General features: G+C 36.1%; 1 protein-coding gene and 1 pseudogene across 3 annotated transcripts in view; one reads left to right on the top strand and one right to left on the bottom strand.

Moving 5' to 3' along the window:
- Window positions 1-15,729, top strand: part of CCSER1 (coiled-coil serine rich protein 1) — a 1,252,026-nt gene that overhangs the window by 254,724 nt on the left and 981,573 nt on the right. The gene's annotated exons all lie outside the window — the stretch shown is intronic.
- LOC308250402 (large ribosomal subunit protein eL33-like) lies at window positions 4,125-4,444 on the bottom strand (annotated as a pseudogene). Its single transcript has one exon. The product of its transcript is annotated as a large ribosomal subunit protein eL33-like (transcript).

Genomic DNA, 15,729 nt, shown 5'->3' with positions numbered 1-15,729 from the left:
TGATAGAGACTCATTATATATTTAAAATATTCTTTGTTAATGCCTACTTTAAAATAGTTTAAGATAACTTTTTTAGAAACTAAAGCTAGTTAAACACAAGGACTATTTTAATTTTGTTAATTTGTTTAATTTTAAATACTTTTAAAAACTTAAATGGATTACAATGTTCCTAACTTAAGTCAAAGTACAAAAATTTCAGTATCCAGGATCTTATAAAGTAGTAGAAAATTACATTTTCATTTACATATACTAGTAAGATATACTTGATAGAGGTCAAGACTAAATTCAGATAAGGTTCATAACAAAAAATCTATAGCGGTTCTTACTAACAGGATTGTGTTTTTACTTTTGTATACCTGCACAATCAGTTATACTAAGGGAGATGCCCTGCCTTGATTAATGGATTATTCATCAAGGGTAAATGAAAATGTCCTTTTCTAGAAGCTAATTTGCCTTATTTTTTTAAAAATTTAACAAACAACATTCCAAATAAAAGGCAGATAATTATAAATTTGCTGTTATGAATCTTCAGCAGAAAACTATGTCTCAAAAGTATGTCTCAAGCTAGAAGATACAATTATGCTTAGCCTAGCAATGATATGAATATTGTGAATCAAGGGACATTTTTGAATACCACTTATATTTCAAAAAGAAAAGCAAAAAACTGAGCTGAGAATAAGAGCTTATAGCTAGAAGAGAGTTAGAAATCATCTAATTTTTTTTAAAATATATTTTATTGATTTTTTACAGAGAGGAAGGGAGAGGGATAGAGAGTTAGAAACATCGATGAGAGAGAAACATCGATCAGCTGCCTCCTGCACACCCCCTACTGGGGATGTGCCCGCAACCAAGGTACATGCCCTTGACCAGAATCGAACCTGGGACCTTTCAGTCCGCAGGCTGACGCTCTATCCACTGAGCCAAACCGGTTTTGGCAGAAATCATCTAATTTTTAGTCCTCCAAAAATATTGAGACCTAAAGTAATATAGTTAAAATCAGATCTATTTAAAAGAATCAAATTTTCTGACCCTAAATCTAGTATGTTTATACCATAAAAAACTGATACATCTGTCACATATAATGCCATACATATTTAGAAAATTATGTAATGGAGATATAATTTATATTCAACCTATTTATTGAATATATGTGGACATGTTTTATTTGTATATGTCTCTATATATAAATGAATAATATAAATGTATATACTTCTATCTACATATTTTTTGAAACTTGAATTATAATTGACATCCATCATAATGGACAGAGATAGCATGATGAGATAGGAAGACAGAGGTGGGAGCAAAAATCTTTAAATTTCCCCTTTTACTTACTAGGTGGCTGTCTTTGGAAAATTGGTTAATATCCCTGAATCCATTTGCTTTCTCTCCTGTAAAATGGGGATAATGAAACCAAATTTGCTGGTTGTAGGAAAGGTTAGAGATAATGCAGATAATGTGGTCTGCAGTCATTTTATATTGTTCTGTTTGTATGACACATCAGCACATTGAGGCCAGCAGACTGTTTATGCCTTAATATAATATTTCTAATGTACTAACGTGATTTAAATCTGAAAAATATACTCCTGATTACTTGGGTACATAAGTACCAGAACTGGAAATATTATGTTTGAATGCATGAAAATGATCTTTGGTCGTTGAATAGTTAGTTGTGATTTAATGTTCAAAAGGCTTTATTACTCTTGGCTAATTGTGATAGGAATTTTTTGTCAAGAGTAAGTAAAAACATGGACTTTGCAATCAAAGTGACTTGGTTTAAAGTTCTGGATTAGCCACTTAATTAGCTGTGCGAGCATTTTATTCACATCTCCACATTTCTGTGTAAATAAATGAATCCTATATAATAAAAGCATAGTATACAAATTGTCCCCTTGACTGGGAGTTCCTCCAGGAGTTCCTCCAGGAGTTCTTCCTGGAATTCGACCAAGGGGTGGGGCCGGTGGCGGGAAGTGAGGGAGGCTGGGGCTGGCAGCCTGCAGCCACTAGGGACCCTACCAGTGCATGAATTTCATGCATTGGGCCTCTAGTAAATAATAAATAAATAAATAATACAATTTTCTTGAAGAAGTTCTTGTGATGGTTAAATGAAATAGTACATTTAAAAAGGTTTTCTCAGTGCTTGATACAGAAAATTCGATAAAGTTAACTACTATATGCCATTACCATCATCATTACTAATTCAATGGCCCTTTTCATTTCTCTTAAGAAACTAAGTTGGGAGTAGCCTGGGAGGGGTCGATGGGAGGAAAAGGAGACATGTGTAATACTTTAAATAATAAAAAAAGAAAAGAAACTAAAAAATCTTTGCACAATTGCAGAAATGTGAAAGTTATAGGAAACTGAGTAGATTGCAGTGCTTTTTGGATAAATATATATAACCAGTGATCCCTTGGAATTAACATGGGGAGACAATAAATGGAATCATTTATTTCAAACAGATATTATGTTTTGTTTAGTTAGGATACTTTCAAAATCTGATTCACCCATTATTATATAGCTTTTTTATTCTTATACAGGCCAAGGTTGATATATTTCTATAATGTTTATAAAATTCTATAAAAATTACATACTTATAATGACATTGTTAAACATAAACAAACAACAAAATGAAAAACTGGTTAGCACTATAAAAGAGCAATAATGAAAGATGATGTTAGTAGGAAAAGAAAAGGAAGGGCTAATTCACATACCGGTATAACATAAACTTGTGAAAATAATTTAAACTTGTAATCTAAAAATTCAAATAAATCCAATAATAAATGCACTGGATTTATTGAAGGAAAACAAGGTATTTCATGGTAGATCAACATCCCTGACCTTAATCAAAATTGATATTGTCTTTTAAAAAGACAGCTACAGGGTCCTACTATATGTATCTATCTATCTCTCTGTCATCTATCTGTCCATCTATCTGTCATTTGTCTACTGTCAAAGACCAAGTTGATTACACTCTGGTCCTAAATTATTAAAAAGGAATTTTTATTTGGGGCAATACAAATAATGAAATAATGGATTTATCAATATGAGCATATTTGAAATATGAAAAATTACATTATGTGTGATTTTTAAACTGTCATGCTATTGTCCATTAGAAAATAATAAAAATACCTGAGTGGTAAAACATTATGCAGTTATAATTTCATTCGTATATAATTTTGGTTACTGTCATTGTAACAGAACTTATAAGAGAATATACTTTAAAGTACTGATTTTTAGTAATTGATAAATATTGTCACATTCTTTTTTTTTTTTTTTAAATGTAGTACATGAAGAAAGGAGCTACTTTTTTATATATATATATATATATTTTATTGATTTTTTACAGAGAGGAAGGGAGAGGGATAGAGAGTTAGAAACATCGATGAGAGAGAAACATCCATCAGCTGCCTCCTGCACACCCCCTACTGGGGACATGCCCGCAACCAAGGTACATGCCCTTGACCGGAATCGAACCCAGGACCTTTCAGTCCGCAGGCTGACGCTCTACCACTGAGCCAAACCGGTTTTGGCACATTCTTTTAACTTATTTGCAAAAGGCTGTACTTCTAACACATCTCTACCCCAATACTTATTGATTGGAGTTGAGTGAGGCAGCAGTGTATTTTGAGTCTTATTCTGCTCTGTTCCAAGACTCTTCCAAAGTATCCCCCTTTTTTTTATATCTCCTAATTCTGGCTTAAGGCCACACACACACACACACACACACACACACACACACACACACACACTGTAAGGAGAACTGGGGTAACTTGGGCTTGCGAATTTACTTCTGAGTACTGTCTAAAGACAGAGTCTATCCCTGAAGTCTTCGATGGACACATCTTTTCCAGCTTGCTGGACTGGATTTGAGTGTACTCTGTGCAGAGGAATGATTTGATTCTCTAAAAGATGTTGTTCCACAGTACAGATTTTCTAAATATCTTTTTTTCCCTATGTAATTTGGGTTGTTTTATGTGAGTCTCACAATCTTTTCTATTTGTTATTCTCATTCTTCTTTTTTTCTTAAGATACTAACGTATGTGCCAATTGATATGGACCTAGGAGTACTATATGTTCACAGGACAATTTTTTTTCCAAATCTATTTTATTTATTTTCAATAAGTTTAAATCCTTGAGGGGTACAGTATTACACAGATGCTGTGTCCAATGGCCTTAGCAGGAAGGTTGTTGCTTCGGAATTTAGCACAAAGCATGCCACTGTTTCCATGAGCACGAGTTACCTTTCCCCAGATTACTCTGGTTTTGTTTGGTTTGCCACCAGGAGTCACTGTGTTGTTCTTTGCTTTGTACACATAAACACATCTCTTGCCTAGATAGAATTCAGTTTCATTTCAAGCATAAACAAGAGCTGGGTGCTCCCTCTGGTTCCAGAGCTCAGCTTATAGTCAGCAAAAAAAGGCCTTGACCACAGCCTTCCAGACATACTGTCCTTATAGAAGTCCTGTTCCCAGCAGGCCCTCAAAGTTCAGCAGCAGCAATCTGTTTACAGGACTATTTTAAAAATTTCTCTTAGAATATGTTTGTCTTCTGTGTAGGTTTTGCAGATTCTTAAATATTCACTCCAAGGTCATACAGAGACCTGGAATTAACATTTAAATCTCTTAAGACAAGGGATTTGCCCTACTTTCAGGGAGCTTTAGCTTTAAGAGGCAATTTAGCTTCAAGGGTTTTCTTGTGACTAGAGGACAGTGGTAGTAGGTGAGAGAAGATAACAGCAGTTAGTTAGGTTCAAGTTATGGTTTGAAGTGTCTTAAAGAGATAGTTTAAAGATTTTCACGTTAGTTAAGGAATCCTTTATGAAGATCATTTTGGGATCTTAGTTTCTTTTGGAGACTTCCTCAAACCAAGAAAAATCTAGACAATTCAATATTTGGGATTTTGCTTCCTTTTTGTTTTAAGGCTGTTTTTATATAAACCATTTTATTCATATTCAAAATTATCAAAATTTGTCTATGTTATTGTCTTATTTAGTCCACGGATGCCACAACAAACTACCACAGACTGAGTGGTTTAAGAAGTTTATTTTCTCCCAGTTCTGGAGGCTAGAATTCTAAGATCAAGGATTAAACATTGTCATTTTCTGGTGAGAGGGCTCTTCCTGACTTGTAAACAACTCCCTTCTTACAGTGACCCTCTCACAGTGGAGAGAAAGAGACCGAGCACTCTGGTGTTTCTTCTTCTAAGGGCTCTAGTCCCATCATGAGGGCCCTGCCCGCATGACCTCATCTAAACTTAATTATCTCCCAAAGGCTCCATCTCCAAATAACATCACATTAGAGGTTAGGGTTTCAAAATATGGATTTTGGGGAGACATAATTCAGTCCATAGCAATTATCTATGTTGAAATGATTCAATTTAGAACACCAGTACTCAAATTAGACTTATTATGAAAATGCAATTACGAGACACCTGTGAGAGTCAGCAATTTTTGGTTCAGGTGCTTTTGAACCTTGTATCTATACTCTGAATAGTTGGCTGTATCTAATAGCAGATTATAGAAATCTCTGGTGGATGAGGATTTGGAGACGAGGCAAAACAAGACAAGACTAGAAAAGTTTTCATGAGTTTCTGATAGGTGCTGAAAGCCAGAATCAATCTCTGACATGTTTAGTATATGGCTAGAGGATATTATTTACACTTTAATAATGTTTAACTGCTATTTGTTCTTTTTCAAGATGACAAAGAAAGGAGAAGATAAGTGAGGGTAAAGCTAAAGCGTAACCATTTGAAACATGGACCCTGGGCTACCCCTATAGGGATTTTACAAAGCTGGCATTTTACTCATAGCTATTTTATGTTTTGCCAACTTATCAAAAAATCACATCTTTTAATTTTTTAAACAAGTTTAGCATCCATTTTTAATATGGACACTAATCTTGGGTGATGTTTGCTAATATTTGTACTTCCTATAGTAAACGACAAAGCTTTCATTATTATGACATCATATTCTATGATGCAAGATTGGAACAGTATTAATGACATTTTCTGATATTAATGAATCCATGTTCTATGTTATTTGGTCACAAATAAAATATTTATAATCCAAGAAATATATTAAAATTCTGATATATCTCAGAATTTAAATATTATAATTTTCTATTTTATATACATATAATATTTGAAAAATACCCTTATCAAAAGGGTTAAAAATCATTCATGGACCTGTACAAATTATTTCTCATGTCAAAGGATTTGGCTATTAAGCATTCACATTAAAGAGCTTTTCAAAGAGTGATACTTCCTCTGGTCAGACAGCAGCAGCCATTCAGAAAAGGTGTTCAATGAATGTCTAAAGGAAAATTTGTGATTGCATCTATCAAGATCTTGTGGACTGGGAAATTTCAATTTACTTTGGAATGTGAACTAAAGTATGCTTATTTAGATGTACATAATTTCTGGACATGTTAGTGACATAAAATGTAGCCATGACTTCCATCATCCAGAAAGATTAATGGGGCTTAAAGAAAGGCAGTATTGTAACAAAGAAAATATTTCTTCAGAATTATGAGATTTGTTAGTAAACTATGAAAGGTTAGATTCCTTCAGATAACTAATCCCTTAGGGAGAGACCTAGAGGAAATTAAGTTTGATATTGCTGCTGCTGTTCCCTTTTTCCTCCCTCCTAAACAGTATGGTGCTCCTATGGAAATACTGGGCTGTTACAGTGACTTGTTATATTTGGTTGAATGTGCAGAATGTTGCTATATATATTGGTTTATTTGATTCGGTGCCTCTAGAGCCTGGACCGACAGTATATATTATTCATGATTAGTTCCTGTGAAATTTAGCACTTGTTTATGAATTGAGAAGTTGGGTTCTACAGGATAAAATACCAACAACTTGGCTTGATATTTATGGCTCAGTATAATCTTGGTCCCTATGTGATTTTATCTATTCAATTATACTTCCTGACTTTTATCAGCCTCAACCAGCGGTTGTAGTTATGTGAAATTCCTCAAAGGCCACCCTTATTCTGACTTCTATATTTTTACTTAAGTTGGACAGTTGCACTATCTGCCTCTTTATTACCAAACCAAATCATACTCAAATTAGTTGATAATGCTACTTTCTATTCTAAGTGAAAATTTAACTATAGACTGAACAAATTCCAAAATAATAGGTGATTACTTCATATGAAACAGAATAGAGAAGGCAAAGGGAAGCTGATTTTTTTTTTTGAAATTCAGAATTTTTTCTAATGATAGCAAGGGGTGAGCAGCCTAAACCATTAGCTGCAACATATTTGAATTATTTTTGTTATTTAAATCACCTATTGAAACTATAGATTTTATATATTTTTGTGATTTGTAACTCATGTAAAATTCTGAAGCGTGGGTTTTTCTAAAGGAGATAATTGAACAATTTATTTAACTTCTTAAAAGTGAAGATGGGCATTATGTAGATTATATTACTCCTCATACTTTGCAAGTGAAGCCCATTAAATAACCCATCAGTACTATAGAACTAAATACTTATCAATTATGTCTCATAACCTGTGAGAGATTCTTCATATAGCTGATGTGATTTTTTCAACAAAGATTAATAATTCATTTGATACTTGTTCTTTTGGTCTGGTCAGCCAAAAAGTTACTGCAAAAAAGAGGACAGAGGAAAGAGAGAGAAAGAGAGGGATAAGGGAGAGGAGGAGGAGGAAGGGGAGAAGAGGAAGAAGAGGGAGGGGAGAGTGGGAAGAAGGGGGAAGCTGAGGAGAGGGCAAAGGAAGGAGGAAGAAGGAGAGGGAGGGGAGGAGAAGAGATAACATAACATTGACTATGACAAGACTCTTTAGGAAAAGAGTCTTGTTTATTCAGTAACTACTTATTGGTTGATGATATTTAATCTAGTACAAAAATTAGGGACTAGAAGATCTAAGAGAAGATTTACTGAGATCTTTGTGAAAAAAGAAAAAAAAAAACTAACAAAAATGCCTATAATATTTACTCTTACTAGAACCTGAGTAGTAAACCGCTACATTTTGTTTGTTTGTTTTGTTAATCCTCACCAGAGAATATTTTTGCATTGATTCTTAGAGAGAGTAGAAGGGAAAGGGAGGGACAAAGAGAGAGAAATATCAATGTGAGAGAGACACATCAATTGGTTGCCTCCTGCACACAACCCTGTCAGGGATCTAGCCTGCAACTGAGGTACTTGCCCTTGACTGGAATGGAACCCAGGACCCTTCAGTCCATTGAGCCAAATTGGCTAGGCTAGGGAAAAACCAGTACATTTCTAATGTTGTTGAAATCAAATAGCAATTATTCCCTAAAGGAACAGCGATATTTTTTCTATTTCTTCTTCTGAACCTAGAATATGGTAGAGATTTAACAAATATTTTTTGAATAAGTTATCTTTTTTATTTAATTAAATTACATGGGATACTATATATTTAAAATGACTACTAAATAACTATTTCAACTTGTGTTAGTTTATAATTTCTATGAAGATTATAAACTAAAACTTGCATTATTGCCTTGGTTCATATTGCATTGTATGTAATAATCATCAGCATTAAAAACAAGCAAACAAACACCTAAGAAAGTACCCAAGGCAAAACAACTTTGGGTTGATAAGAGACGAAATGTGGGTGACACATATGGAAATTCAATATACTTTTGTCTAATAAATGGGAAAACATCTAGGAATGTTATATTCAACATAGTTTTATTAACATATAATTGGAATATTTTCTCCATAAGTTTTAAAAGATATTTTATAACATGAAAATGTAAATTTGTTAGTGGTTTTATTCTTGTTCCTTTGACAAATCCAGGTAGAATATGTTTCTTTACAGTGTATAATGTTGACACACTTATCTAGAAAGAATGACACTAAATGCATTTTGGTTTAGCTACCCTTCCCCTGAGGACATTATCTATTGCCTATAAGGAATGCTTTGCAAATTCTTTATATTCTACTAGAGGCCTAGTGCACAAATTCGTGAATGGGTGGGGTCCCGAGAAGGGTGGGGGGTGGCCAGGATGCGATTGGCCCTCCGTGTTGGTTGTAGGATGTCCTTGCTGGCCTGGGATCTGAATCCGTCCTGCTGACATTTGCGCCGGTATCGGGAGCCACCTGGAGGCTGCTTTTATATCGTTTCTTCCTTGCAGAGCATCTAGGGAGGGGCCTCGGGCACAGAAGGCTGGCTGTGCTGTCAGGATGGTGATGGCGGTGCTGGTCCCTCAGTGCCTGGCTTGTTCTCCAGAGATTGGACCTGCAGGACTACTTAGGGAATCAGAGCTGGTGGGCTGCCTGGGCGAGTTGGTCAGCTGAGTGGCACTCCTGCTGTGGGAGCGCACTCACCACCAGGGGGCAGCTCTTGCATTGAGCATCTGCCCTCTGGGTGTCAGTGCATGTCATAGCAACCAATCGACTGGTTGTGCCAGTCATTCTGGTCCGTTCTGGTCACTGGTTGTAACAGTCGCTTAGGTTTCTACATATATAGACTATATCAGTGGTTGGCAAACTGCCACTCGCAAGCCACAGGCGGCTCGTGAGCCGCAGTTTGCCACTCTGTTGACTAATGAGTTTGCTGACCACTGACCTAGACTCTTGATTCCAATAATTACAGGCTGTTGTTGTTCCTTGTGATTAAGCCCCTATCCCAGTGGTCGGCATACTTATTAGTCAACAGAGCGGCAAAATGCGGCTCGTGAGCCGCATGTGGCTCGCGAGCCGCAGTTTGCTGACCACTGGACTATATCAATCACCTTCTTTTTCCTCCTTTTAATTTTTTTTTTCTGTGTTTTGGAGTTTATGATATTAGATTACAGATATTTTAGGTTAAGCATTATTTAAATGATATAGGCCTTATAGTGCATGTTTTCCCAGAATGGATAACAACTATGATTTCATCTTGTGCTTGGGAAATTCATAAAATATTGCTGGGAGTGGTAGAGCAGACACTTATTTGTCTGTACTTGCTATAGCAAAATAGCCCCAAGGATCTTTTTAAGTTTGAAATGAGAAATATAACTTGGAAAATCAGTACATTCACCAGACTATATAGCCATATATATATATATATATATATATATATATATATATAATTTCCATAGTATTAAGCTATAGACAAAAGCTGAATGAGAATTTGAATGAGAATTTAAACCATTCATTTTTATAATTTTCATTCATAAATTACACATACACATATGGGCAAGTCTTCATGGCAAGAAATTGTTCTCCCCTCTATCATTTAGATAACAATTTTAATGAAAGCAGTCTCTCCTGAGGCATAAAAATCGATTTTCGTTATTAATGAAAAATGTTCTATAGGAGTGTGTGTTCCTTATCTATTTCTGTGTAACAAATTTTCCTAAAACTTAGTGGCTTAAAACAGTGAACATCATTCCTCTTTCGTGATTTTTGTGGGTCAGAAATTCAGACAGGGTGAAGCTGGGAGTTTCCTTCTGCTCTATGATGTTTAAGGCCTCAGCCAAAATACAAAGCCCTTTTATTTACATTCAGTTGTTGATGATGGCCAACTGGGGGCTTTGATGGAGTCATATTGAATTAGGGCCCATCCTAATTTTAATTTAATTACCTCTTTAAATGTCATATCTCCAAGTACAGTCACATTCTGAGGTACCGGGGTTTAGGATCTCAACATATAAATGGGAGGTCGCACAGTTCAACTAATAACATTCATCAGATAATATTTTTCTATGTATTAAAACAAAAATAAACCCATTTTATCAATAAGTTTCTTACTCTGCAGTCAGGAGAGATTAATAAATACTTGTTTCATGTTTGATATTTAGAAAGCCATTGATTATTTCTACTTGCATTTAACGTGCCAAGGATATATTTTTGCATGCCCCAAACATAATAGCGTTTGAGTTATACTAAATGAAATTGATTTCCTGGGCCTGTGTGGCTCAGTTGGTTGGATGTTGTTCTGTTTGCTGAAGGGTTGCTGGTTTGGTTCCTGGTACATGTGCCAGGGTTTGGGGCTTGATCCCCAACTCATTGATATTCTGTTCTCACACAGATGTTTTTCTAACACCATCTCCCTTCCTCTCTTTAAAATTAATTAAAAATATTTAAAAATAAAATAAACTTGCTAACCATACAAACCGAACATTTTTACAATGTTCTATGTTCTATCACTAGTGAGGTTTTAATTTTGTTCTAGAAATATTTGCACAATATAAGATTGGTGAAAATAACTATGCAAAAGTTGAGACAAGAAGTACATTGTTGCAAACAAGGTAAAGTTGGTTAAAAACATGTGATTTTGAGGAACAAAAATTTTTAATAAACCTGATGACTATCCAAAAATTTAACAAGATGAAAGGTTATTATTGGCACAAAACAATAAAGATACCAAATTTTGGAACATGTGAGATAAGCTTGACTAAATTTAATGTTACTTTTTACATTTTATAGTTTTATTTAAAATTTCCAGAATATAGTTATTTCATTTCTTTTTCTGTATTCTTTCTCAAATCAGTTATTAGTTCAGGATATTAATAATTTTATGCAATTCTTCATATATTTTAAAATGATTCCCAAGATAATATTATTCTTACACAATATGGTTGTAGAATATGTTTTTAAAATTAAAATTGTTATTTAAATTAATTTTAATTAATTTGAAGGTCTTTGCTTCCTGCTTTTGCCAGTTCTTCTTTCTCATCCATCCAAACTTTCACTATAATTTTGTTTTTGTAATATAATGAGAATTTTGTTTCATTTAATAACATAAGCAAGTACATATAAAATGTGAGTATGTGTTGGAAATAGAAGTATCACAATTTCTATTTATTTAGTTATTTGTTTATTGGGTGATGTTGGTTAACAAAACCATATTGGTTTCAAGTGTACAACACAACAAAACATCATCTGCACACTGCATCTTGTGCCCATCACTGAAAGTAAAATATCTTTCTGACCCAACTCCCCCCCACCCCCCGCCACAATTACTTTGCCTACCTCCATCTACCCCACCCTTTTTCTCTCTGGCTGTCACCATACTGTTGTCTGTGTCTATGTGCTTTATGTATATACTAGAGGCCCAGTGCATGAAATTCGTGCACGGTGCGGGGGGCGGGGGGCTGTCCCTCAGCCCAGCCTGCACCCTCTCCAATCTGGGACCCCTCGAGGCATGTCTGACTGCCCATTTAGGCCTGATCCCACCTGGACATCCCTCTCACAATCCAGTCGGACATCCCTCTCACAATCCAGGACTGCTGGCTCCCAACTGCTTGCCTGCCTGCCTTCCTGATTGCCCCTAACCACTTCTGCCTGCCAGCCTGATCACCCCCTAACCAGTCCCCTGACAGCCTGATTGATGCCTATCTGCTCCCCTGCCAGCCTGTTTGCCCCTAACTGCCTCCCCTGCAGACCTGGTCCCCCCCAACTGCCCTTCCCTGCAGGTCCAGTCACCCCCAACTTCCCTCTGCTGCTGGCTGGTCACCCCCAACTGCCCTCCCTTGCAGGCCTGGTCCCTCCCAACTGTCCTCCCCTGCTGGCCATCTTGGGGTGGCCACCTTGTGTCCACATGGGGGCAGGATCTTTGACCACATGGGGGCAGCCATCTTGTGTGTTGGAGTGATGGTCTATCTGCATATTACTCTTTTATTAGATAGGATAGAGGCCTGGTGCATGGGTGGGGGCCAGCTGGTTTGCCCTGAAGGATGTCCTGGATCAGGGTGGGGGTTCCCTTGGGGTGTAGGGCAGCCTGGGCGAGGGGCCTGTGGTGGTTTGCAGGCTGGCCAGGGCCCCCGGCGACCCAAGTGGAGGCCCTGGTTTCTGGGATTTATTTATCTTTTACAATTGAAACTTTGTAGCCTGGAGCGGAGCCAAGCCTTCTGCTCGCTCCGTGGCTGCAGTCATTTCTGTTGGGATTTATTTATCTTGTATAATTGAAACTTTGTAGCCTTAAGCAGAGACCAAGCAGGCCAGGGCTGCAGAAGCTTGGCTTCCTTCATCACTGGGGCAACCCTAGCCTCTTGCTCTCTCCAGCTCCGTGGCTGTCGCCATTTTTGTTGGGATTTATTTATCTTCTATATTGAAACTTTGTAGCCTGGAGTGGAGGCCTGGGCCAGGCAGGGTGTGCAGAAAGCTTGGCTTCCTCCATCGCCAGGTATACCCAAGCCTCCCTCCTGCTCTCTCTGTGGCTGGGTTAATTTGCATACTTGCACCTGATTGGCTTGTGGGTATGGCTTGTGGGCGTGGCTGTGGGTGTAGTGGAGTGATGGTTAATTTGCATATTACTCTTTTATTAGATAGGATGTTTTCACTTATATGTGGAATGTAAAAATAAAACAAAAACAGACTTATAGACCAAAAGAATGGTTACCAAAAGGGAGGAGGTGGAAGGATGGGTGAAGAGGGGAGAGGAATATAGTCAAGAATATTGTGATAAGTTTATATGGTGACAGATAATTACTAGAATTAGTGAGGTGATCACATTGTAAGATATATAATGCCAAATAATTTTATTATACACAGGAAACTAATATTGTTAATATAAGTATATACCAGAAATACTTAAATTAAAATAAATACATGAAATGAAACCAGAAATTATTTCTACTCTGCCCTAATAATTGCAGATTTTTGACTTAGAGGCTCTCAGAAGATTTGATCGTTTTTGGTGTTCATATAATTATAACTACCTAGAAGTATTTTTTGTTTGGAAAATGTGTACTGCCCATTTATTATTCCATTCACTTTTTTTGAAGTCATAACTTCTCTATTACTTTATTGCCTAACTTGCATTTATTACACTAATTCTTTTACCTCATGATAATGAAATTTAAAAATATTGAAACTTGAGTGTAATTTAATTTCAGCTAAATATAAAAGATTAGTCATTTAAATGGGGCTCCCAACCATCTATCTTCAGACAGGTTCATTAATTGTCACTTTTTTTATAGAACAATTAATGGGGTTATTTTCTTATTGGCCTAGTTATTCATTGTTTTTAATGCCTTAGAGCTTTGAGTGCATCGTCATCTGTTCCAGCCTCTACACCATACAAATTAAGTAATGATATTCAAATTACCTTGAGTAAACAAATGTTTCTTGTTTTTGAAATTTTTATTATTTACTTACAGCATTTTCTCTATTTCTTTTTTTTTAATCTTTTTAATAACTTAACTCCAATTTCTCTTATAGAAAACTAGGTAGATGCTTTCACCTAATCTGGTCAGAGGTTGACTGCCCTAATATTTGAGACATATCTCTAACCCAGCGATTTTCAATTGGTGTGCAGTAAGAATTTTTAATACATGAAATACCTGACTATTTAGTTAGGGGATCTGACCTCTTTTTTCTTAGATTGTCAAAAAACAAACAAACAAACAAAAACAAAACAAAAATAAAAACAACAAAAACAAAAACACACAACAAGGCCAAAACCGGTTTGGCTCAGTGGATAGAGCGTTGGCCTGCGGACTGAAGGGTCCCGGGTTCGATTCCGGTCAAGGGCATGTAACTTGGTTGCGGGCACATCCCCAGTAGGAGGTGTGCAGGAGGCAGCTGATGGATGTTTCTCTCTCATCGATGTTTCTAACTCTCTATCCCTCTTCCTTCCTCTCTGTAAAAAATCAATAAAATATATTTAAAAAAAAACAAAAAAAACACACACACAACAAGAACCAACACAACAATAGCCATCTGGTATGAATGAATCAAAATGATACCATTTTTTTTTTTTTTGTCAAATTAGCCAAAGTTATATTTTTTGGTGTGCTGCAGAATTTTAGTAATTATTTTATGTGAGCCATGAGATGAAAAAGGTTGAAAATCAGTGCTCTAGAAGAATAAATCAAAACTTCATTAAACACATTTTTGGGGGTGGAGCACTTCTCTCTTGCCCAGAGTTGAACCCTATCAATTCAGCATGTTTCTTGGAACATATCAGTAGCTCACTAAATGTTTATTGAATAAGCAAGTGTTATCTCAGAGAAGTAAATCAATAATGTTCTTAATCTAATTCTTCTCTAGCAGTGGTTAGGCAACAATGTAAATCTAAACTGTAATAGAGTTCTCTGCTCTCACCTGTGATGGAATTGTCTGTCAGAGATACAAAGCTCATGCCAAGAATAAGTAGAAAAAAATTAACATGGTTTTTACAAAGAAAGAAAATCTGCTTTATGGCACTGAAGAGACAATGAAGAAACCAGGGCCCCTCCTTGAAACACTCTGAACATTAAATGTTATCTCTTGAGCACCACAAGTTTGTCTCAATTTCAGCTCTGCTTAAAATGGTCATCTATTTTATTTTATTATTTTAAATTTAATTTTTAAATATGTTTCTACTGATTTCAGAGAGAGAAGGGGAGAGGGATACAGAGAGAGAAACATTGATGAGGGAAACATCATTTACCATTGATCAGCTGCCTCCTACACATCACCTAGTGGGCACATGCAATCTTTTGGTGTACAGGGTCAACTCTAACCAACTGAGTCACTTGGCCTGGCAAAATGGTCATCTATTTTATTTATTTATTTATTTATTTATTTATTTATTTATTCATTCATTTATTTTTAATATTTATATTTTTATTGATTTCAGAGAGGAAGAGAGAGGGAGAGAGATATAGAAGTATCAATGATGAGAGAGAATCATTGATTGGCTGCCTCATGCATGCTCCCTACTGGGGATCGAGCCTGCAACCGAGGCATGTGCCCTTAACCAGAACTGAACCCGGGACCCTTCAGTCCACAGGCTGACGCTCTATCCACTGAGCCAAACTGGCT

The sequence above is a fragment of the Plecotus auritus genome (genome assembly GCF_963455305.1).
Source record: "Plecotus auritus genome assembly, chromosome: 1".
Taxonomy (NCBI): domain Eukaryota; kingdom Metazoa; phylum Chordata; class Mammalia; order Chiroptera; family Vespertilionidae; genus Plecotus; species Plecotus auritus.
The sequence above is the reverse complement of the archived record's forward strand: the minus strand, read 5'-3'. Positions and strand labels throughout refer to the sequence as shown.